Source organism: Pteropus vampyrus, unplaced genomic scaffold, assembly GCF_000151845.1.
Source record: "Pteropus vampyrus isolate Shadow unplaced genomic scaffold, Pvam_2.0 Scaffold330, whole genome shotgun sequence".
Classification (NCBI taxonomy): domain Eukaryota; kingdom Metazoa; phylum Chordata; class Mammalia; order Chiroptera; family Pteropodidae; genus Pteropus; species Pteropus vampyrus.
The window spans coordinates 538,127-562,856 of NW_011889111.1; the positions used below are offsets into that span (position 1 = coordinate 538,127).

The 24,730-nt window shown below is 49.2% G+C and overlaps 1 long non-coding RNA gene and 1 pseudogene across 1 annotated transcript in view; both read right to left on the bottom strand.

Moving 5' to 3' along the window:
- The window catches only part of LOC111730713, a 125,349-nt gene that overhangs the window by 66,576 nt on the left and 34,043 nt on the right, over positions 1-24,730 (bottom strand). The window lies entirely within an intron of this gene.
- Positions 4,589-4,706, bottom strand: LOC111730714 (annotated as a pseudogene).

The following is a 24,730-nucleotide window of genomic DNA, read 5'->3' on the forward strand; positions in this document are numbered from 1 at the left end:
TCCCGCCCCTCCTCTTCCTCCATGACAAGCAGCACCATCGCCATCTGAGAGCGGACGTCCTGCCGGTGCTCCATGCAGCGACAGTCCCACCTTCACGCATCAGCTCCCGGATCCTGGTTCCTCCTCCTACGAGGCGCCCTCGCACTTCTGTTTTCTTTGATCGAGACAATCGCTTGGGAAACACAGGCTTTTTTTATTGGGAGGTAGGTTCTTGCTGAAATGAGCTAGGACTGCGCAGGAAAATATGAAGTAATTTTTCTTCTCTTTTCGTAAGATTTGCTTTGGCTTTCATCTCAGGGGAGCCTGACACTGTAAACTGATCGCTCCAGGGATCGGCAATCACGTCTGGATTCGCTTAGCTGGCGAGTGCAAAGGAGCCAAGAAACCATCGCGAAACACATCTGCAAGACCGTTCCTCAAAAAGGCCTCGAGACAAGTCAGCCCCAAACGTTTGCGAGTCAGGACCAAGCGGACAGACACACCCGATGAGCCTTTGCCCAGCTTCTGAACTGCCAGAGGAGGGGGCTGCGCCCCGGCCTCGCACCTCCAGATCACCGGCTCCAGAGATCACCGCGTCGGGGGCTTCTGACAGAGGAGCTCCAGGCCAGACGCGAAGACATGACACAGCTCCCGCACTCTGGCCGACAGCCCGGCGTGGCTGCTGCCGCCCACCGCGCTGCGCTGCCACGGCATCCGCCCCCCATCCCCCGCGGACACAGCAGACGACGCCCCGCCGTCGCTGACCACGACTCCGCAGGCACGAGCGAGGCAAGGCCTCGCCAGCAGAGCACAGGCGACACCATGGGCTGTGTGGGACGTCACGTCATGAGGACAGTTCTCACGAGGGACAGGAGATAACCCTGGACCGGAGCAGTTAAACTGCCGCGAGGCACCGCTGAGCCACTGTGCAAACGCCAGCGCTCTGTCCTCCCGCTGCTGGATGTTGCTCCACCTGGCAAAACGTGAAAATTCTGCAACGAGGAAAAGTTCGATTAAACGAGCGAAGCAGACTGTCCTCCGACCATCAGGACTGAAAACAAGCCGTGATCACAGCAAGAAGTCACGTCGCCCTGTCGGAGTCACATCCACGGCATCGGACGTCATGGGTTTCATCCTCAAAACACTCCAGGCCCAAAGAGAGCTCCTCGGAACGCACAGGGAACTTTTTAAAAAATCAGACCCGTGACCTTGGATTGTCGATTCCGCAAGAATATAAACGACATTAAATAAACCCACACAAACCGGTGGCAAATGTTAATTACTGAGACCCCAGTGGGAAATAAAACAAAACTCCACCACTCAGAGGAACATAAAATGTTCTAATTTTTAAACAGATATCATAGCAGGACTCTGGAAGAAGTTTTCCATTTTAAAGTTTTTATTTTATTGTTCTACCTACGGTTTTAGGTACTGGCTCTTGTCAGGTACTGTCACACAGTCTAGAGACCTAGAGAAGAGAGAGTAAACCAAAACAAAACTAAACCGCTGAGTTCAGAAATGACTATTTGAGTATGTTAATTATCCGAAAGCAAGGGAAAGCAGGGATTTCGCTAATATTCAACTAGTAAAAACCTAAAGAGTTCAAGACCGTCGTTTTTCAAGTAGACGCCAACCCACACGTCCTTGTGACAAGAATAACAACAACCTGCGATGCTCTACCCTCCTCAGAAAGACCTCATCTCACTCGAGTCCACAAGACAGTGTGAGTCCCCTGTGACTCACTTGCGACAGTGACTTAGTTAGAACTATCCATTTGTTCTTTTATCCAGCCAAGATTAAGGAAGCACCAACTACGTTCCCAGTAACACCTGGCACAGGTCCTCTCTCGCATAGAGCGGAACTTCTAAGGAAGGGGACAGACAATCAAAAGCAAACAAGTATTGAGACGAGTTCGTCTCACACGACAATAGTGCATTAAAGACAGCAGGACGGTGGCATGAGAAAGCAGCTGACATGCAGTGCAGTGCAATGTTAAGGGGCGACACTGGTGTCACAGAACATCTGTCTGGGGTGACATTTGCGCTGAGACCTGAGAGAAGAAAAACAGCCCCAGCTGTGAAGACCTGGGGAAGAGGCTTCCAGCAGAAGGAGCGGCAAATTCACGCAACTCATAAATCCCAGAGCAGAAAATTAACTCAGCCTTCTGCTCCTTCCGCGACATCTCATTCTCCCCTTTTACCTGAGAAATAAGCAACTGTGACCAATGAGTAGAAATGCACTCCCGAGGTCATGTTAAGACTATCGCAATAAAATAGTTATTTGCAAACTTAAACTTAAAAAAAAAAATCACCTTCAAAATAGTTCATGTGTTCCTTGCAAGATCTAAAAATTTTAATTTTAATAAATATAAAATCGTTACAGTAGAACGTAACATCAGTGTCATTAGTAAGGCCTGTATTTGATATTTAAAGTGCAATTTTCGTTCCCTAAAGTGTTTTTATCAGCTTATCATTTTGTATTTCGGTAACCTAAGAATGAGTATACAAACCCCAGGTAAAAAGATAGCTTCCTTGCTGTGAACCTAAAACCACTCTAAAAAAAAAATTTACTTTAAAAACTAATCAACACATATAGCATTACCAATAAAATAAAATATTGTCTCAGAAAAACCTTAATGAGATTTTAGAGTCTAGAATTCTGTAGTCTAAAGTTTCACCCAACTGCTAAAATTAAAGGGTGAGACAAACACCTAGAGAAGAAATCCCAAACATGAACATTATCTTCATCCTTTACTTTTCTATAATTTCATAAATCTTTAGACTAAAGAATATATAATTTCGGTAAAAGTAATCTGGGGTACATCATTCCCCAACGTGAATTCTTTAGGTTCAGATCAGAATTTACTCTCAAAGAGAAGAGAAAATTCAACATACATGATTATATGCGAAACCAAAAGTACCAAGAACACACAGCAGGAGCATCAAAACCAGAGGCTCCAGCGGGACGGCCGTGCGACACAAGAGCTCTGGACGGGCAGTGAGTGGAGCTGGCATCTCGTTTGACCTTGTGAGTAGCTAGCCTTATGACCTTGGAAAATTGATTAACCTCCTGGAATCTCAGTTTTCTTACCTGTAAAATGGGCACTCACATCTTTGTTCTACCTTCTAGGGTTGTTGTCGTGTGGACCAAGAGCAGTAATGTAAATCGAAGGGTTTTCAAAACATAGTATCGCCTAGTTTAAATCAGGAAGAACTGCTAACCCCCGACCCACACATACACCCTCCTGCTAAAAGCACTACCTGAAATCTCTAGTGCTCGACCCACAGCCGATTGAAAAGCAAAATGTGTTGACATGTTTTTTTCAAGTTCATCTACAAAAATCAGGAGTTGCACAGTAATCTATAAAGTTTATGCATTTTTTTTCGTGATATGTGTCTAAAGCTCCTCACTAATTACAGCGGAATAATTAGAGAATTAAATTCATTTGCAATTCTAGACCGCTGGTTCTTTAAACACTTAAAAGATTTTCAACTCTCCGTCCTCAACATTTCAGTAAAAGGATTTGCTTATTTGCTGTGCGCATCTGTGACCGACAGAACCTGCTTGATTTTTTGCAGGCTCTCCTCACTGCGGCCGCTATGCACTAATCAGTCACTCCAATGCCTCAACACCTGGGAAGAGGAGCCTCGGGTTACACGGCCTGGGAGCTCAGGGGACAACAGGGAGCCTGACTCCGACCAGCGGGGAGTCGCTGGTCTCTCCTTCCATATGGGAACAGGGCTATGTTCGGGAAGCTGGACCACACTGCCAGTTGTCATCGGTCCCCCGTGGACAACATGCAAAACCAAACGAGAATTTGTCCTTGCCTCGCCAGTCTTCTTTTTATTCTAGAAATGTCATTTAAGAAAATGATGTTCACAGAAACTCTCTATTTTGAAACGTCGGTAGCAGTAGGCTGTTGTGCAGAAGCGGCTGCTTAGCAGTTGACTCGCATGGCTTTGCCTGCAGGTGACTTTTACCCTTGAACCCTTTGAATCTTCAGTCCTAAGTATCATCTAGATAGACTATGGGGCTCTTTGAGGCAAAAAATGGATATATTTTATTCAAGTTTGTATCCTCAACACGTCACCCAGTGCTTGTCACATCAGCAGGCATCCTTGTTCAATCAGAGATTTTAGGAAGCGGAATGTTAATTACTGAAGTGACCTACAGTCAAAGCTTCTGGAATATTCTGCCTTCTCAGATTTGGAGTAACATATTTCAAGAACTGGATTCCTCACTGTCAATTCTCGCTAAACCTAAACAGTTACCATGTACATAATTACAAGTTAAAAAAAAAAAATTGTCTAAATGAGGCTGAAATTTCCAGTTAATGGGTGTGCTAGGGGTGAATATATAAATTTGTTGTATTGAACCATTTCACTGTGAGAAATTTTAAGAAAATGTGGCTCTATCTTTAATCAGTGTAAATTTCCTAAAGAAGATATCTATATAGTTTCAAGTATCAATCTTTTCTGGGGTAAAAAGCCTATTCATTTTAGTCGATGCTTTATCACTTACATCAGCTACTGTTTTTTTGCTTTACATACATGGGTTTTCAGGTCTCCATCTTGATTTTATTTTATTTTATTATTTATTTATTTTTTAACGCCTACAGCACCTGGTCTTCCTAGGCAGTCTCCCATCCAAGTACTAACCAGGCCCGACCCTGCTTAGCTTCCAGATCAGACGGGATCGGGCGCGTTCAGGGTGGCGTGGCCGTAGACTCCATCTTGCTTTTAAAGTGGGTATTATGTTAACTTAAAGAGGGACTGTGACCCCACTGTCCTGGTAACATGGAGTAACAGGAGCCTGAGGCCACGCACAGTGTGAGACTTTCTGCCACCACCCCTCTCGGTCCCCAGACCCCTTCCCCTCACGTCCAGGAAAGCACTGCGGTGACGTCAGTTCTCATGTTTGACCGCTGACAGCTGCAGCCACGCGCTCCCCGTCCCCTCTGCCCCCGCACATCTGATAAGGGCAAGCAGATAAGAAAGCACAGGCTCACCTTTCGTGCTTTCTGAATGCACGCGTGGATAGCGCCACTCTCGATATCCGCACCAAATGTTGGGCGGAGGATCCATTTCATTTTAGTGAGGTGAACCCAACACTTGTGCCAAGGAAAGGCCAGAATTCCCGGAGAACGCTGCGCCCAAATGCGTGGGAAGACATGAGATTCGTGCAGCTTCTGAGCAGCGCCTTACAGACCTCTCCGACTTTCACACTGCATATCGTGACAGTTGCTAGAAGCTTCCAGAGAATCTTGAGATTTGCAGTGGCCCCCGGGTGAGCCCTAGAGCCACCCACTTCAGTGATGGGTTAGTGGTGACTTTCCTGCCCTTCTCCCCTGCCCTTCTAATGACTGTGCAAAACTCAAACTCCCTACCAGCCCCGCCCCCCGACACTCTTGGAATGCGTGGGGGACTTCTGCGCTGACTCAGCTGACACACTCCGCTGGCAACAGGGAGAGTTGAGTCTCGGATTGAGCGCACCATGGGGCACTCAGTAAACACCCGCCCTACGAGGGGAGACCACCCCTTCGTGCATGAGCGTCTGGGTCTGCAGAACGAGGCTGTGCAAAGAAGGACACTTCAGCAAGCAGCCCAGCACAGCAAGCCCGGGTGGTTCTGATCGGGGATCTGCAAGCAGAGGGCAGGTGATGTTTCACGGCGAGATCGAGCCAGGGCCAGAGATGAAACAGGAAGGCGAGGAGGCTACACGCAGAGCTGGCGAGCGACAAGGTGTTTCTTCGAACGCAGTGTATCTTTGACAAGCTCATGGAATGGCTTGCCGTTGGTTAGGCCAACTTTTCTTGGCCAGCGCTCAAATCTTGCAGGTCTCTCCCAAGGATCTACAAGCAATCATATGGCTCCCAATTTGCCTCAACCATCAAACCCTGCATGACAAGACCCGGCAGACGTACCCAGGAGGAGAGCCAGCTGTGGGCGCCCGAGGAAGCCTGGAGGTGAAGTGTGCTTACGCGAAGAGTCTCTAGAGCTGATTGTCAGAGTGTAAACCCAAGACGAGAACCAGAGAATCGACATTTTTCTGGACCACAATCCTCTTGCTCTTCCGTGCGTAAACTCTGGGCGCTCTGCTGCTGCCTAGGTTGGCGTTAAAGCCCATGAAGCTTACATGGGGAGGCTGACTAAAGCTTTAAAGCTGCTCGATCACTCTTGATATTGCTTTGCAAGTGTCACAGCACTTTGGCTTAAGGGCCTGCAGAAAGCAGCATCCACCCTTCGCGGCATCCGTGAAACCATCTGCTGCTGCTGTGAACAGTTGTGCTGCTAAATATACCAGTGACTCAGATTTTCATCTGGTGTCTTCATGGAAACTTCGCCAGAAATTTTCTGCTGGTTCCCTTCCCCTGATTCCTCCCCTCACACTTCACCACATCTGCTCCATCTTCCGGTCCAAGACCAGTGGCTCCTTTTCTCCGAGTTAAGACTCTGTTCTGCACTAATTTTCTCCTCATTCATGTCACAGACAAAGAGAGAAGACACTAGAAATCGCGAGGTGTTCTGGTTTCAAATCCGCTGAAAGAGCAGGCGTGGGAGAACCGTGCAGAGGGGAGCGTGCTGCCCGTTGCGGGCGGAACTCAACTGGTAAGGCACTGGGCACAAAAACGAAGGAGTCGGCGGTGACCCCGCACCGGCGGATGTCCTGCCGGGGCATTGGACGCATCTCTAGCTTTGTCCTTTGTTCCTGAGGGTGAGGCTGCCATCGGCGTCGCCCTCTGACTCCTAGCTGACCCGCGGTCTGCGGTGTCTGAAACAGCACAGACGTGAGTGGTACCATTTAAGTTCCATCTTGGTCAAGGTGAGTGGCCAGGATGGCAGAACGCTAAGCAGGATACCGGCAATCAATATTGGTAACCAAATGTTTTAAAAACAATAACTTCACACAAATATGTAAGAATATGGCCTCGTCCCCATGCAAAATGCCCACCTGAATGCTCTTTGATACAGAGACCTAGACACAAAGTCATATTTGCTCGTACTCAGCCTCGACTCATGTTTGTTCACGTGACACAGGACAGACCAGGTAAGTTCAGAGCAGGGCCCCCATGACCGCACTGACCGAGGTTCGCAAACCCCTGGGCAGAACACACACGTGTGCACCCAGGCCCACACGACCCCAGCACACGCCCACACAGACAGATGACAACGGGGCGGCTGCCAGTGTTCAGACTCCCTCAGCCGTACACAAACCCTCCCTGTCATACGCACTCATCTGCAGGGTAATTGTGCGATGTGATCAATTTTTCCCTTAAGTATTTTGTCTCTTGTTCCCATAGAAGGTTATTTTGACCATTTTATTGATGAAAGATTCACCAGAAAAATTAAAATAAAAACTGAAGCACACTTCAAATGTCCGAGCACAGAACACTGAGTCATCTCTCACTGCCGCGGCAGTTCCGAGGCGCGCTCGGCCCCCCTCTAGTCCCCTTCCGGACGTCTCCTCGTCTGGAGCAGCTCGGGGCGGAGCAGCCATCTGAACAGGGGCCTCCCCTCTGCCGTGGACTGCGGGCTGCGCGGGGCGCTCTGAGAGCAGGGGCACACTCCGCACTCGGTGAAGCATGCAAATGCTTCCGGCTGCCTGCGAGCCTGCGACGCTGCTCTTTGATTTTAGGAATCGAGTACCCTCAAGAAGAAATAAACACTTGTGCCACTACATAGTAATGACTGAAAGAATTAAGGGGGAAAAAGGTCAACCTGTAATAAAATACACGCTAGAAATTTAGGAAAAACCCACAACTTGCAGAAATAAAGACCTTCAAGTATAACAACCAGACTATTCAGTAGATATTGTTGGCTCTGATAGACCAGAGTGTTTAGCCAAAGGTCCTTTTGTAGGGTTCATTCTAGGTTTTGCTTTGTATTAAGAAATGGAATTTCACATATGTTAATTACACTATTCCCCTGCTGTTTTTAGCGCTAATGCAAATTCATAAGGCCTGATGTCCCTTCAAAGCAATTGGGATTTCAACCTTCAGTTCACCTGCTGACATCACTATGTCTCTCTTTTTATTTATTTATTTTTATGGTGACATTGGTTAATGAAATCCAATAAGTTGCAGCTGTACACTTTAACAGTAAGGCATATATATATATATATTTACACTCTGTGTTCGCTTCCCATAGTTAGATTTCTTTCTGTCACCATGTATTTGACCCCCTTTACCCGTCTACCTCCCCGCCCCCCTCTGATAACCACTAGTCTATTGTCCATGTCCATGAGTCTCTGTTTGTCCTGTTCATTTGTTGCTTTTAGGTTTATATCCCACATATAAGTGATATCAGGTGATTTTCAACTTTTTCTGTCTGGCTTACTTCGTTTAGCATGATTATCTCGAGATCCATCCATGTTGACGTCGCTATGTCTCTTGAAGAACAAAACTAATCTCGAAATTCAAGGCAGAAATGCTAGTTTCACACGGTATTCGACGCCTAGGGAGAGCCCGTCTGGTTTTGCCCCATATTCAGAAGTTCTCGCTTGCATGTCAGGTGAAGTCCCTGTAGAAACACGTGGAAGCTCATGGCGGGTCACGCGCCACATTTCGGTGTAGTGGGTGGGCAATTAGGCTGCCGTTTGACACGAACTGCTTCACACACTGATGACAGAGGCAGCAGCTGTGTCTAGAGCAGAGGTCCTACTCGGTCGGCAGCGCCTGAAGACATCGAGAGCGGCGAAGAGACGACTGGGAGGGTGGCCATCGCCAGGCCAGGCAGCCCTCCATCCCGCGACCTGCCAGGCGATGCGCCCCCCGGGAATGACTGCCACGCGCGAACTAATCGTAACGCCGTTTCCGGAATGGCTCCCTCGTCTTCCATTCTCTCCACCTCCTGGCTGAGAGGCTGGGAAGCTAAAATTTATATTTCCCAGATGCCCCGGCAACAAAGGCTTCCATTCGCACATCAAGCCCCGCCATGTAGACACAGGGAGAGAGACCGGGGCAGAGACTGCGGCCATCGCGGCCATGGAAGCACGGGGCTCCCCCAGAAAGCCTCGTGGCACCCACCCTTCAGCTCCCCAAACACCCGGAGCAGTGGTGGCGGCATGACGCTTCCACTAGTCCGTCCCCCAGGTGCCCTGGCAGCTCTTGCTCTGCCAGTCTCCCGGGGGGGCCCAAAGGCACACACCCTCCCACGGGGTCACGTCCACGCAGCTCTGGGCTCGTCCACCGGATCACGCGAGAACCCGCTCCTGCGGCGCAGGCCCTCCCAAGGATCTAAGCTCCAAAAGCCCTGAGTCGAATCCCCGCCTCCTTAAACGCTGAGGCACTTCCTGTCTCATGCACGGGACCGGCTGGTACCTCACATTCTCACATAGATTGTGAAGAGGCCTGTGATGTAGCGGAGAGTCTCCTCAGCTGGGTTCTAATACGCTCTCACCTGCTCTAACCAGGTGTTAGCTGTGAGCTCATTTAAGTTTTCCCAGCCTCTGTCTCCTTATTTCTCAATAAGGATGATAACTGCCTCACAAGGCGAGATCTATTAAATTAGACCTTATAGTCTTTCCCGACAGCAAGCATAGAGTTGGTCCTCAAAATGTTAGTCCCTACTCTACACAGATCATGTCGTTTATAGCAAGTTTCCTTCCAGGAGTGTTAAATACTCAGAAAACAGTATTTTTCCCCTTTCCTGCTCACAAATGTAATCTCATTTATGTTGTATCTCTACTAAAGAACACGTATTAGTTCTCTTCCGAATCTATGAATGTAAGCACCTACCAGACACATATTAGGTTATCAATAAGTGAATTTGATTGGTGTGTATCCAAACATCGCAACACAATTACCAGTTTGTAACTATCGACCCATGTGCTTACTCTTCTATGCATTATGTAGAGAATGTCAAGGGAAAACACTGCTTAAAAGCCCAAGGTTTGTAATCCAGACACCATGAAGCTGCCTGACCACTGAGCTACCGTTCATTGTGAAGGGCTAAAAACTAGTGTTTGTTGCCTTTCTCTCTGACATTTTTTATACTTTAAACATCGTAACGACCTTTGAGGTGGTAAAATTAAATAGTCAAGAGTACCGATGGGGTCCGGCCACCTCTATTCCTACGGCCCTGGGTGTGTACACTGGCCCCCTTGAAACTCGGTCACACCCACACGCGAGGACACCCAAAATTCCTGTCTGGTAGGGCTGTTGCGGGGGTCCAGCAAGCCACACGGCCTTGTAACCCCTCTTAACACTGCACTCTGGGATTCCTAACTCCCAGTCAGAGGAGTGACACTTCCTTCCACGAAACAACCAGCTTTGCTCCTCCACTCTATGCCTTGAACCTCCTAAAAACCAAATCCTCGCTAGTTGTGCCGTGGGCCTAGAACAATACCGCTGCTCTCCCCGACTTTCTCCAATCCCTTTTCCCCTCCCTGAAGATTCTGGAATCCAGGACCTTGTGATGCTGCTACCAGATATGTGTCTGCCTTAAGATGTCCCACTGTGCACCAGACACAAAACAAAAGGGCACCTGTCCTGGCGGGTCCCCGAGGGGTGCAGCCCCAAGCCTGCTGGGTGGTCTGCAGCCTGGTGTGCTGTCCTTGGGCGGACAGCTGGCTCAGGTTCCCCATTAGCATTTCCAGGGCTCCGCCCATCAAGACAAGTGCCCAAGAGTGTCCCGATGAGCTGGCCTTGCTCATTCTCTCCTGGTAGACGAGCCCACAACTGTCAACGAGGGCGCATGGGGACACTCCTGATGGGGCCTGAGCCCTGCTCTAGCTGTAAGGGGTGAGTAAGACGCCCCCACCCTGTCTCGGCGACGTCACAGTCTAATACATCAGTCCACGTCCAACCCGCCCTCCTCCACGCCCCCTCTCGTTAGGAGCCACATGCTTTTCACTTCTGTTTTGCTGGCGCGAAAAGGTCTAAACCTAAGCGATGCACGTGGCCAGACCACAGTCCTCTTCACTCTGTTTTACGTGTTTTGACCAGGACTTTCCTAGAATAATACTGGCCCTACAGCTGTTATTCCAGTAAAAATCTGGATTCTGAGCTAAAACCTGCGTCTCTCCGTTGTGCCCAGCCCGCTCGCATTGGATTTCACAGCACATACCAGAGCCATCAGAGACTACGCTCTGTGGCCCCAGATCAAAGATTCCTTCTGGGACTCGAGCCTCCCACAGACCCCTACAAGGCTCTGCTTAGGTGGAACCTGGTGTCATAACTTTATTAGAGCAAATGTTACTTAACGGAAAAGCAAGCTGGGGTCAACAGAACAATCCAGGGTTCGAAGTGCGCGAGGGTGTGTTTCCCATCCAGATGCTACACCTGACATTTCGCCACAGAGATGCATGCCCGTGGTCGCGTTCCTTACCACCTGCTTTCAGTGCTGGTTATGTCACACTAACCCACACTGAAGAGTCACAGGGTTATGTTCCTGCGGGGACTTTACTGCTACGGATGAAGGTTTTTCCTACGGCCTGCCGCACCCTAAAGCACTAGGCAGTTCACAGTTATATTGTTTAATCCGCACACAATCCCATGGGACTGGTGTCAGCGACATCCATATTTTACAAATGAGAGGAACTTTAGGACAGCAGTTACAGAGGAGAAATAGACACAGTAAAAATTTCAAGTTCATTACTTACTAGCAATGTGTCCTTGAGAAATGTATAGTTCCTTCGCCTGTGAAAACAATGGCAATGGAATTTTCTCCTGCTCTTGCTATAAAGAGTAAATGTGCCTGAGACAGGGCAACATAAGGGTAGGAAAGCAAACCAGGATGCGAGGCGAGCAAGCTGCCCGCGTCACAGCTAACAAGCCCCACGGCCTGGACTGCCCACCACGGCCCGGGGCCTTCGCAAAGAGTATGCACGTCTCCAAACCTCAGAGTCCTTCTTCCAAAACAACTTGGATAAACAGATACAAAACGGGAAGGCAGCGGAGACACTGTGACAGCCACCACAGCAACAACACCGCACACCCACCGCGGAAGGGGCTGCGCTCCCTCAGAGCAGGCTGTCCCCAGCCTGCGTGGCGAGCAGCTCCTCTTCCTTCCCTGGCTTCATGTGGCATGGTCTGCAGTCTGGGACACTCCCACTTGTCTGTTAGGAGCTCTGTGAGTCAGCACCGATGCCGAGGCTGCGACACTGGAGGTGGCGATTTCAAGTGACCTATGTGGGTGAATGAAGTGTCTCCACGCCCCTGGCTCCGTGCCTCCAAATTGGTATCTACGAAGACAGCGCTGTGAGGTTCGGGAGCAGACTCTGTGACAGCTGAGGGAGGGACGACACGGAGCAGGCTCTCGTGGCCCGTGCTGGACGAGACCTGCCATCTTGCTTTCTAGTTGGTTCAACTTAGCGCTGCAGAGAGCTGTTCACTTCCAAGTCAAACTCTTCAAGTGCTCATAAAAAGACTCCCTTTCTCTCTTGCTGACATCTCTTTTTTTCTCATTTATCCATTTTTATTGCCCCCAGACCTAGTCTTTTGTGTCTGATGTTTTGTTAGAACGATCGAAATGACCACACATAAGTTCTAGGAAGAATCTTGCTTCCTCCTCCTCTCTCCTATCACCATCTTGGGACACGAGAGACAGTCTCTCTCCGTTACCAGCTGTACATTATTCTAACAAGATCCTCCTCATACGCGAAGGCTGTGTTGTAATAGTCACTAATGTGGCTTCTCAGACCTGAACAAGTCTGATAATTCAGCCTCCAAAGTAAGAAAAGGAAATAGAAATCATCAACCAGCTTTCTTCTTACTGAGCATTCTGTTTTTTTGAAGAAGAAATCTTTTCATTGGTTAAAAAAAAAAAATGCCAGTTGCTTCTGACAAATACTTGTGAAACTCATGTCTTCTTGAAAATAGCCTAAAAACTCACAAAATTTTTCACAGATTATAGGAAATTAGTTGGAATAGGTTTGCTCTTAAAGGCCAAGCGTCCCAGGCTCTAGCCTGGCCTTTCCGGCTGTCTCTCTCGCATCCGCCGACAGTGTGAGCTCTGCGTGTGGAACCCTGGGACCTCCACCTGGCATGTCCCCAGCACCCCGGCACAGATGCCCGCCATCTGCCTCCCCACTACCTACACCGTCCATCAGCGTGCAGTCAGCCCTCAGCCTCGACAGCTCTGGCCCATCTCCTCTCCATTGTCACTGTGTGGCCCTCGCCACCTCTCAGATGACGTACTGCGGGAACCTAGCAACGGCCTGCTTGCCCCCTCTAATGTCCTTCACACCATCGCCAGCATTGTCCTAAATGCAGACGGGGTCTGGCTGCCAACGGCGTGAGGCGGGGACATAACGGGCGGCACTGCCTCTCCACGCCGGCCACACCGCCGCCGCAGCCACCGGCATCACCCGCCTCTCCACGCTGGCCACACCGCCGCCACAGCCGCCGGCATCACCACACCTCACTGCCCTCGCGCTGGCCACCCACTGCCTGGACACTCTGCCCGCACCTGTCAACACGCCCGACACGGTCAGGCCCCAGGTCAGGCCCCAAGAGGCGCGCTTCATCCAAAGTCCCAGCTCGGTTTCACGAAGTGCACGTCCTTCCCAGCAGGCACCGCCGCCGACAGCGGGCATCACCTCACATGTATACATTTGCTTTTGTCTCCTTCCAACAGAATGCAAGCTCCTTGAGGACGGGCTGCTTATTCTTTTGTTTTCTATTCAATTCTCAGCACCTGACGCAGAGCCTGACGCATAGAAAGAGCTAAGGGGAAACGCAGCACGCATCATGGATTACCTTCTACCTCAGTGAGTTGTGTGCTTGCACGCCTCTCTGCCCGCTTGAGACCTGAGACTATATATTAATTATATTTATATTTCCCACAGCGCCTGGCATGCCCGTTGTCACAGGATTCAATAAATCGTCCTGACTGGAACTGAACAGAGTCCCTCTGTCCTCCACTGAGCTATACTTATCTCCCCGGGTGCGAGAGCAATGGGTCTAGGAAACCTTGGCCCCAGCCTCAGCTCTGCCACATCAGAGCTGTGAGACCACTGTCAAGTTGCTTAACGTCTCTGAATCTCTGATTGCTCGTATGAAAAATGGGGATGATTAAAACACCTCTGTCTAATTCCAAGGTAGTTGTGAGGATTAAATGAAATCATGATGTGCTTTTGTCTCTGATTAAAGTACTAACTATTCAAGGGCAGAGCTAGCACTTGCTACTTCTTCACCTCATCTATACTAAATAGCCTCATGCTGTGGGCACACAGATCAATCAATAATAGTCATCATTTATTGATCACCTACTATGTGGCCGACGTTAATAGCCATTTTTCGAACAACACCTTATTTAACTTAATTCTTAAACCGCCATGTAAAACTAAACAGTGGTATCTCTGTTTTGTAAAGGAGAAAAATTGACCCGTACAGAGATGGAGAAATTTGCATAAGGCCATACAATTAGTCACTGGTAATATTGAGACTGGATAGCAAGTCTGTGCGCACAACTAATTTTAAACGCTAATACATATTTATCTTTTTTCTTTAACTACCCAAGATTCACTCCTTTCTTGAGAGTTCCCGACAGCCATGATAAAGCCCAGGGGAGCCCTGCAAGCTCTCCCTCACCCTCTCCCTCCCCTGACTCTAGGACAGCTGAGGGGCCAGCCCGCCGCCTGAGCGCGGCCACAGCCTCCCAGGGCGCTGAGTCTCCATCAGGGTGAGAGTAGAAGGAGGTAAGAAGGAGCTCGCTCTCACCAGCGTGACTCCGGCCTGCCGTCCTTCCACTGACTTTGTCCGGCCCGTCTCTTTTCCACGCCACGCCTGGTCCTCCAGCCCTCCCTCTACTATAGTGAGTCCCCCGACTGCCTTCCAGTAAGTCGTTTTTGTCTCAAATTTGCCAGTTTCTGTTGCTAGCATAAACAGAACTCCAACTGATACACTGTGCAAAGAGAAAAATGATATGAATTATAATTAATTCTCAAAAAAACATTATAATGAATAAATAATAAGTATGCTAATGAATGAATAGAATATCCCTATTCATATGTCAGTATGTAAAATATTAAATAATAGACTAAGTACCACATAAAAACACATCACAAAAGAGAAACGCCACAAGACAGCGCATGATTAATTGCCAAGTGAATAGCCCGGGCCGCGGATGCTGGAGGAGACGGGAGGAGGAAGGGACGGGGCAGGCTTGGCGGGTCCAGGAGCCTTCGCTGCTCAGCAAACGCTCGCCGAGCGAAGGCTGGATATTTCCGGCGCGACCTGAGGAAATGGGGGGAAGCGGTCCTCGTTTCAGAGACACAAAGGGTGGGAGTGGGAACGACTCAGCACATGGCATGCCAACGACTCTTCAGGACTGTGCCAGCCAGCAAAGCCCCGCCGCAGAAGGGCACCGTCTCAGTGGGCGCAGAGATCCCGTGAGTCTCATGAAAACAGCATGTGGAGAACGGCCTGATGGGCAAGGAGGCTCTCAGAAGGGACATTACCCACTGGGGGCAGGATGGCTGCTCAGCCAGGCCTTAAAGGATGGACCGAATTGACAAAGAAGAGGCAGGGGAAAGACACCCTAGGAGACAAATATGAGCAAAAACAGAAACGAGAAGCATCACGGTGTGTACAGGTGTGGTGTGAGGCAGGCATGACAAGAGATTAGGTCCAAGAAGGCAGCAGGAAATGGACCGTGGAGGGTCCTCACATGATGACACTGTGGACACGAGAATATAAACCCTAACTGACCACTCCGGAGTCTGACGCCCATTTCTGGAGGATGGAGGGGAATCGGTGTTTTGCAACCTACGTGCCGCGCAGTGAAATGGGAGTGGTCACCTGAGGGGGACAGGGGGCTGTTCCCAGGAGGGCAAACGCCACTCGGCAGGAAGTAGGTGGCAATCACTGCTGCTGTTTCCCCGGAAGGGCACACTTCAACGGCTCCATCGCACACTACTGGGCCAAAGAACTCAATAATAATTACGCCTCTTACTCACAAACAGTAACATAAGTGTCACAAAACAAATCTGTGTAAATCTGCTGGACCGAAGGCACCATCAGGGAAAAGACAGAGTCCGGCTTTAACTACGGCGCCCAGTGCATGGCAGGTGCTCAGCGGCTTGTTTGTAGATGAGCAGAAGGGTGCACGTGATGCCCTATTTCACGCTCACCATCAATTTTATAAGGTGGACATTTTTATTTTCATTTCAAAAATAGATGAATTATTTAGATAATTAAGAAAATTTTGGCAAAGCAATATATAATCAGATGACTTATTTTGGGGACATTGAATAAAAATAAATGATTCAGAATCCAGAAGACAGAATTTTGATCGTATTTACGAAAGAACATCCTGACTATTAGGCCTGTGAAAATCAGAACTACCTCTCAGAAAGGCCACAGACTTCCTAGTCCCAAGGATTTCATGCCAAGTGAGAGCTGGCTACATGAAGACTCTCTCCTCAGAGCAAGGGGATGGACATGTGGAGCTTCCACAAAGGAGTGTGACCTCGCTCACCCTGTGGTGATGTATTCTGGGGAAAGACACCTCTGAATAGCTGATTTCTTTTGCTATAGCGACACCTACTGTCATTACCAATACTTTGTTTTTAAGAAAAATATTTGGAAAATAATGTTTGAGAGCTAATAAAAAGACTGTTAATGCGAATTCTTTATTTTAGCAGCTTAACTTATGAATTATAATATTCAAGAAGGTTAAAATAAAATGCATATAAAGTATACACCTTTGAAATATGTGTGGATGAAGTGTTATAAAATACTATGAACTTACTGGCTTAATGAAACGGTCCTTACCAGATCCACGTATATATGTACATGTATGTACACGTATGCATGCATTCATATTACATGTGCCTGTAAAGCGCTTTAAAGAGTAATTCCAAAATGAACAAACAAAGCAGAAACAGACTCACAGGTGCAGAGAACAAGCCGGCGGTTGCCACGCGGCAGGGGTTTGGGAGACCGGGTGCAAAACGGGGCGGGATTAAGCACAAATTGGCAGTTACGAAATAGCCACAGGGATGTGAAGTGCAGCGCAGGGAATATAGTCAATAAAATCGTGATAACGGTGTGTAACTGCGATAACTCCGTATACACTAATCAGGGACATCACTCCCTCAGGTATATAAATGTCTAACCCCTGAGCTGTACACCTAAACTAATGCAAAATAATACTGACTGTCAACTGTAACTGGAAAATCAAAATAATTTAAAAATAAATTTAAAAAATAGTGATTCCAATAATCTTAATACTAAGCTCAGAAAACTTCATTTTGTCACATTAGCAAATTTAGCAAATTATACGTCTCACATGTTGTCTTAAACAGTAGAGTGTTTACTCTAAAGTGTTCAAAATATCCTAAAATGCCCATTTTGAACAGTATTAAATATATCCTACATACTCATTTATGTTCACTTTAGTAAACGTCTAATTTTTTTTTCTCTTTTTTAAGGACTGGAAGGGGCCGGTTCGCCCAGGAGGATAAGCGCCCCCGTATTTCCACTGCTCGTCGGGAACGGAACAGGGGCATCTCTCTCACATGGTAAATATCAGTGTTTCGAGAAGTCTTCTTTGGGTTTCCATCTGAGTGAATGAACACGATCATCTACCTCAATGGTCTCGGTTAGTTGAGCGCTAACGCCATTAGCCAGCTCACCGACGCTCCCTGTCAAACACAAGCACCGTCAGAGCTAAAATGGAAAAGAACCTCAGAGCTGGGGAGGTCTTTCCCCAGCATCTCAGGAAAGAAACGGTAACAGTGAAGAGTCCAGGAAACTTTCTGCAAAGACAAACTTCACAGCTATCAGCGTTTTATTCATTCAAAGGAATTTCCCTGACACAAAGATGTTCATAGACATGTAGATGAATACATAGGACGAGATCTATATGGAAATCTATATCTGAACTTGGCCTTCCTGCCTGGTCTCCCACATTACCACAAAACTAGAATAATAAGAAAAATATCAGTCAGCATGCGTATTTTGAAGAGAATAGCAGGCAGGCACCAGGAAGGACAGAAGCAACTCAAGGATGGGGAGACACGCCGGCAAGTTGGCAGAGATCATCTTCCCCTATAAACAAGTAATTGACAATATCCGACAGAAAACAAGCTTTCGTATATGAAAGAGTGGAATTTGGGAAGGAATGACAGCTTCTAATGTGGATTGTCACAGAGGAGTTCTAAATAGGCCTGGACTAGGAACTGAATTTCTTTTTATCGACTGTATTTATAGAGACAAAGAAGAACAGGGAGAACATTCTGGGCCGGGTGATGGTGAGGAGTCCAGTTTAGAAATAACAGTGTGAAGTCAGGACTGCTCCACGTGCATTCTGAAACGGGTTTGCCGAGGATCCCCACAGGCTGCAGGATTCGAGTTGGAACCGGCGGGTCCACGACTCCCCACGAAGCATGCTGGATGCCAGGCCAAGGAGGCAGACTCCATGCTACTAGATTTTGAAAGATTCTGACACAGGGATGCCCCTATGAAAGCAGTATTTGGGGAATAATATTGGTAGAAATGGAAAAGAGAGACCGAGGAGGAGAGAGAGATGTGGCCCACTGAAGGCTGCCATATTCGTTCAGATATGAAACTGTAAGGGTCTGGATTAGGCTGGTCATGCTGCAGGTAGTAAGAAAAAAACGTGGCTGTGAGAGACGTTGCCAAGACTGAATTTAAAAGATTTGGCAAGTAGCGAGCATCTTGGCGTTTGGCTCTAGCGTAGGTTCAGGCTACAAAGAGTGAGAACAAAGACCACAGAGCAGTCACTCTGTAGATCAGCTGTCCTGCAGCCCCAGAATGGCGCCCGGCCAGGTCGGGCTAAGTACCCTTAGAAGAAGAGAGGAGAACACAGCAAAATCGTTAGGAATAGAAGAGCTGAAAATTATACAGAACATGTAAGGATTGGTCGATTCGTTACATAGAACGAAAGGATATTCTCTAAATAGTAATGACTAAGAGCCAAGCCAATTTGTGCAAAAGCCAAGCCGTCTGGACCAAGCAACAGAAAAAGATGCAGGAGAGAGAAGAAATCAGAAAAATACGCAAATGGCGAGCAGCCAAGAAGACAAGCAAAAGCAGCGGCAGGGGAGCATGGAGGCGTGGGAAGTGACAAACGGCTGTCACCTTGACAAAAGGGAAGAGCTGAGTTAACAATGGAGACGGAGGTGCGAGTACAGCTCTGAAGCCCAGCGTGACTGCAAAATTAAACGTCCATCATTCAGCCGCCATGACAGTGACTGTTTCCAGCATCAGGAACGAAGACCCATGTGGTCACCAGTCCGGATTTACTTAGGAAGAACGCGAGATAGCTGCCATCTGCCGTCCAAGAAGGGGGAGGAGAGCAACGAATGAGAGGAGGACCCAAGCTGCAAGCATCACCTCCCGAGGCCCCTGCTGCCACCCTGTGGGGGTGTTCTTCCCTGCTCTTCCCACAGCTCACGGCTGTCACCCCGCTCCTGCACAAACGTCCCCTCCTCACCTCACCAGCCGAATCAAGCACTCGCTCACAGCCCAGTCATTCCTTAACTCCCTAATGTTTGTTTTCTCTGTCAAACTTCCCACCACCTGCATTTATGTTATACTTTTGAGTGTTTTATTTTCTGCCTTGTCCTAGGTCACAGGAGTCCCTGACGCCCGGGCTGTGATTGGTACCCATCTGTGGATGCTAGGAACTGGGCCGCACAGCAGGAGGTGAGCGGTGGGGGGAGCGAGCGAAGCTTCATGTGTACGTGCAGCCGCTCCCAGTGCCAGCATCACCGCCTCAGCTCCGCCTCAGATCGTCAGATGTTAGACTCTCATAGGAGCCCCGGTCCCTGGTGCCACAAAGGTTGGGGACCGCTGCCCTAGGACGTAAGCTCCATAAGGGCAGGCACATCATCTTTCTCGTTCCTTGCTGCGTTCCAGCACTTTGAAAGGCACCTGATGCTCGTTGAGTGGTGGGCGAGCACAGTTCCACACTGATGTTCCGATTCACGTGCACCCAGGTGGGGACTCGGCCGTCTACAGGTACGCAGTACACATGTGCTCTCTTTCTGCCCAGCATATTCTAAAGAGCCTCCCATCTCCAGTGACAGTCCAGGTGGCTCAGGAGCCCGGCCTACCTTCCGGCTCCAACGGTGGCACCTGAGGCAGGGCGGGTTGCTCAGAGTCCAGTCACCACGCCGCAGGGTTTGGTGCATGGGTTGGCATGGACTCCAAAGTAGGTGAATTCGGACTCATCTCCAGGGCTCTTCCCAAAGCTGGGCGACTCATATATTCTCTGGGGTCAGCCTAAGTGGAACCTAAGCCTGGAGCCACCAGCAACCAAACTTGTTACCGAGTGGGAAGTAGTTGCAGAAAAATGAGTCCGACACGGAGGGAAAGCCGAGATATGTGAAAAAAGAGATGCATTTCTGATGACAAGGTTGAAATCCCTTTGGGTCCAAAGATGCCTAAAAGTTAACTTTTTCAACCTTCCAACCTTCGAACCTTTGAACAGGAGATAATCGAAGCTCTAATTTAAGCTAATTTAAGTTGGATTTCTCTCACTTGCAATAGAAAGAGTCCTGACTAGTGGAAATTGTGAGGACTTGGGCAAGTCTCATTTCAGCTACCTGTGAAACAGTGATAATAATACCTCTGTGTGTGCGCAAAATTAGAAATAGTTTAAATTACAAAAATCAATAGTGGCTACTCGATACGTGGAGAAGCGGCTCGTGGATGTAGTAGGAGCAGCAGCAGAGCTCGCTGCTAGAACAGGACTGCCCGCACTGGAAATGAGCGACGGAAGGAGAGGGTATGGTCGGATCTGTCCACAGAGAGGGCTGATGCGAGCTGCATCCGGCACTCGGCATGCGAGAAGCCTAAAACAAGACCACACCCGCAGGGAGAGATGGTCACAGAAGATACACGGACAGAAGGAAATAAAAGAAGGCCAAGACTATCCATGAGGTAAGAACAGTAAAGACACTGAGTTGTCGGGAAGTCAGAGAGAAGTCAGGCTAGAAAGACTGGACACAAAAAAATATTCCGAGGTACAGGCGAGGGAGGGACAGCTGTGTGCTCCGATCCTCTCGTGGGGACCCTGGCCCGATTCGCAGGACCAACAACACATCTTTGAAAGGTCAGACACTTTGTTGTACTGTATCCTGAATTAACTTACCCAATTAGCAAATCAAACTAGGTACATACATCCTCTTGAAATGCAAATTCCTTTCCTTCCCAAGCCAAGAGCGAAGCTGTAGAACATCATCCTCACTCCAGCCTCACTCGCAAAGCAGGAGCGACCGCCTGCACGTGGCTTGAGAAGAGCCGGCCTGGGATTGACTGACATTCCAGCAGCGTGTGGTCCTCCATGTTGTTTACATCGAAAGGGCAGCTTGTCGCAGTATCGGTCATTTTCTCATCAACTAAACATCATTCGACATGACCGTACCAAGCCATTATGTGAGCAGTTCTCAGTGAGAAGATGGCTGTAGTTCCCTATCACGTGTTCAAAGTTAATTGAGAATAAATGCAAACGTTCACATGAGCAAATGCAATTAATGTATCGACAAGCGTTTTCTGAGGAGCGATTTGGTGTTCCGAAATAAGACACCTCGGAGAAGGTTAACGGCATCTCGAAGACAGTCAGGAAACTTCGAAGCCAAAGAAGCACAGCTTTCCAGTGAATCCAGACGCACATCGAGACCTCACTCGCCCCAGAAGTGCAGTGGGCGCCAGTCCCCAGGAGGCCTTTCCGGCCCCTCGCCCAGAAGATCCGGCGTCCATCGCAGCCGCCTTTCCCATGTCAGAGCGCTCTCCACTGCAGGGGGGGAGTTCTTTCCGCCCTTTAGTCTCCCGACCCGCCTCCACCGCATCCCCCATGAGAGCGAGCGGTGCGCCTTTCCGAAGAGCGCACCCCTAAAAACCTCAGCCCTGCGGAGCAGGGACCGGCAGGAGAGAATGAGGGGTGATGGCACCCCTATAAACCTCAGCCTGCTATGGAGCAGGGACCAGCAGGTGAGGGGCGATGGTACCCCTATAAACCCTACTGCGGAGCAGGGACCGGCAGGTGAGAATGAGGGGGATGGCCGAATGACAGCCTATTTGAAGTGTTCGCATCGCTATTCAAACGACTCTGTTTTACGAACTTTACCGTCATCCTGACAGCTGCCAGTGACTCGAGTTCACCCAGATTTGAAAAGAATGAAATTAAACTGATTGTCCCAGCACCTGCTAATCCTGAATTTCTCTGAACTTAGAAAATACCATCACCTAGCAACTTCCAGACATTTTCTCCCTGATTCTTGCACAGCGCGAACCCATTCGCGAATGCACAGCAAACGCCTCTTGTGTCTGACCGTCTTTTCTTGTGTCGAGTAAACGGGAATTTGCCCTCTAGGCTTAGCTGAGGAGAGCTCAGCTGCTCTGCGGCCATGACATGGAAGAGCTCACCCTGAGCAAGCAGGGCTCCTGTCTGTCAGTATTTTTAGCATTTTCCCCACTCCCCACTGTTACCTCATTGATTCGGCTAATGGACCAGAGTGTTTTTCAAAATATGAAATGCTATTAGGCAGAGTTCTGAGGAATGTCGATTCATCTGAAGGAATAAACGGGAGTTCCAAGCTCATTGCAACGTGAAAGATGTAATTTCTGTGATAGCGCTTATGATTGGAAGTCCATCCAGTCGGGTGTTACGGGAAATTGAGTCAGGCTGCGGATCAGCAATGGAAGGACGAGTGCTTGAGACGCGGGCTGCTGGGCCCGCGCACCTGAGCCCGAACCGCCGCTTGCAGCCACGGGACCTGAACTTCTCTCTGGACAGCTTCGTCCTCTGCGAAAGGAGAGCAACAAGAGTGGCCGTCTCCAGATTAAGTCCGCTGGTCCCTGGGGAGCGGGCATTCGGCACATTCTTAGCTGATGCTGGAGTTCTTAATGCCCATGATTATGAAGGTGTTTCAGGCCTGGGGCTTAATGAAGTCCTAACGCCTCCTGATACACACGTTGAAATGACAGAGGTTGACCCTCCTTCACACCATCAGAAAACTCCGGTGAAGTAGACACGCTTTCTGAGTCAGTAACGAATAAATAGTATAGAATTGGATAATATTAACAGATGAAAGGACACGGGCATCTTCATGGAGGACAAAAAACAGAAATTTTTTCCAGGAGGTAAGAGAACCATTGGCCGGGAGGCCCTGCAGCTCAGAAACCCAGAATGCGGAGCTAAGCGAGCGCTAAGTGCCAACGTCGCCCCGGAACGTGCACGCCCGAGGGTGTAACTGATGGGTGAGTGAGGCGTGTGCTCAGCGAGTCCACCTTTCGTAAAGGGAGCATGGGATGCGCAGAAACAGGAACGCCAGGCAGGGGTGTCCGACTAGCAAACAGAAGCAAGGCGCATCCAGGTGCAGCTGCGTCTTAGACGTTTTAGTACAGGCGTGCCCCGTGCGTGCCTCTGGCTCGGCATCCCGGAAGGTGGGGGACTCTATATCAGAGGAATACAGTTCGCCCTGCCCCAGACCCGGTGGAGGAAGGGAAGGCGAACTGTGTGAAAATGCCGCATTAAATGAGGCTCCCAAAAACAGGTCAGGAAAAAGTAGGGCATCGTCACCACGCCCTCCTCGGTGGAAAAGAGGCTGCACGGGTATCCTCGAACATCACTGCCAGTTTTGTGAGACCACGAAACACACCAGACGCATAGTGGGTCTCAGTAAATACATTTTCATTCAATAATTAGAAACGAAAGTATCATTCCATTTTAAGGTCCCTTTCTCCAGGAAAATGGCAATAACCTTTGTGTTCAATTGGTACCAAAAAGTTGGCAGTTGTTCAAGAAAGGGCCCTTAACTTTCCTGCCTGCTTCACAGCTCTGCATGAAGCTTTTTAGAACAATCCCCCTCCCCGCGCCTAGGTCCCAGTGCCCTGGAGGCCGGGGACCCTTCGCCCCATTCCCACAGCCCTTCTGCACTCCGAGCAGCTGCTCAGGGGCCAGGCGGGTGAGCTCGCAGCTGACATCAAGCCCCCGCGGCTTTCGGTGAGCCGGGCTCTGACACCGCATCACCATTCAGCACCAACGCCACTGGAAAAAGCAAGGGGACAGTGACACTATCACAGCGACTGCATGATATGCATGCGATGCGGATCTGCAGCGGCGACAGAGCTTGAAGCGCAGCCGCACGCGACATGAGAGCGCCTGAAATTGGGCCCCACGCGGTGACGAGGAGTTTCGATTTTCTGACTTATACAGAATTCTGTATTATGTTTGGCAGCTCTGTTTCACACCAGTGGCTGGTTCCATAACGCTAACAAAGTACGAAGATGAGAAAATGTCGCTAAAAAAAAAAAGAATGCAGAAAGCACATGCAAGCTTGAAGCCATAAAACCTAATTTCCTGTGGGAAATTACTGTTCTCTCATGGTGATGGCATTTTGGGGGCACAGAGACTGCAGGTCTGGCTCTTCCTGCACGTCTGCTGAGACCGGGGCGGGTGCGGGGAGGTGGGGCTGCTGCCCTGTCTGTGGCCGCCCCCACAGCACCTGTCCTCCCTTGCCCTACTGCCACCCCCACATCTGCTCGGAAAACCCAGGACCGGCACATTCACTGAGAGGTTTTTTTCCCCAATCAGGTTAAAACATAAAATGAGGTTCCAGCAAGACAGTGACAGTAGACCAATGCCATTCATCGTCCCCTCCATCCAGCCCTCAGCAGCGTCCGCATGTGGAAGGAGCTGAGCTGGGCTGCTCTGCAGGTGGAAGGGAGCAGCCAGCTCCCTTTCCGATGGCTCGTGTCCCCAGGGTGGTTGTGGCTTCCTCCTTGCCCAGCCGAACTTCCAGGGGTGTCTCCTCCGTGCCCGGTGCCTGTGGTGCA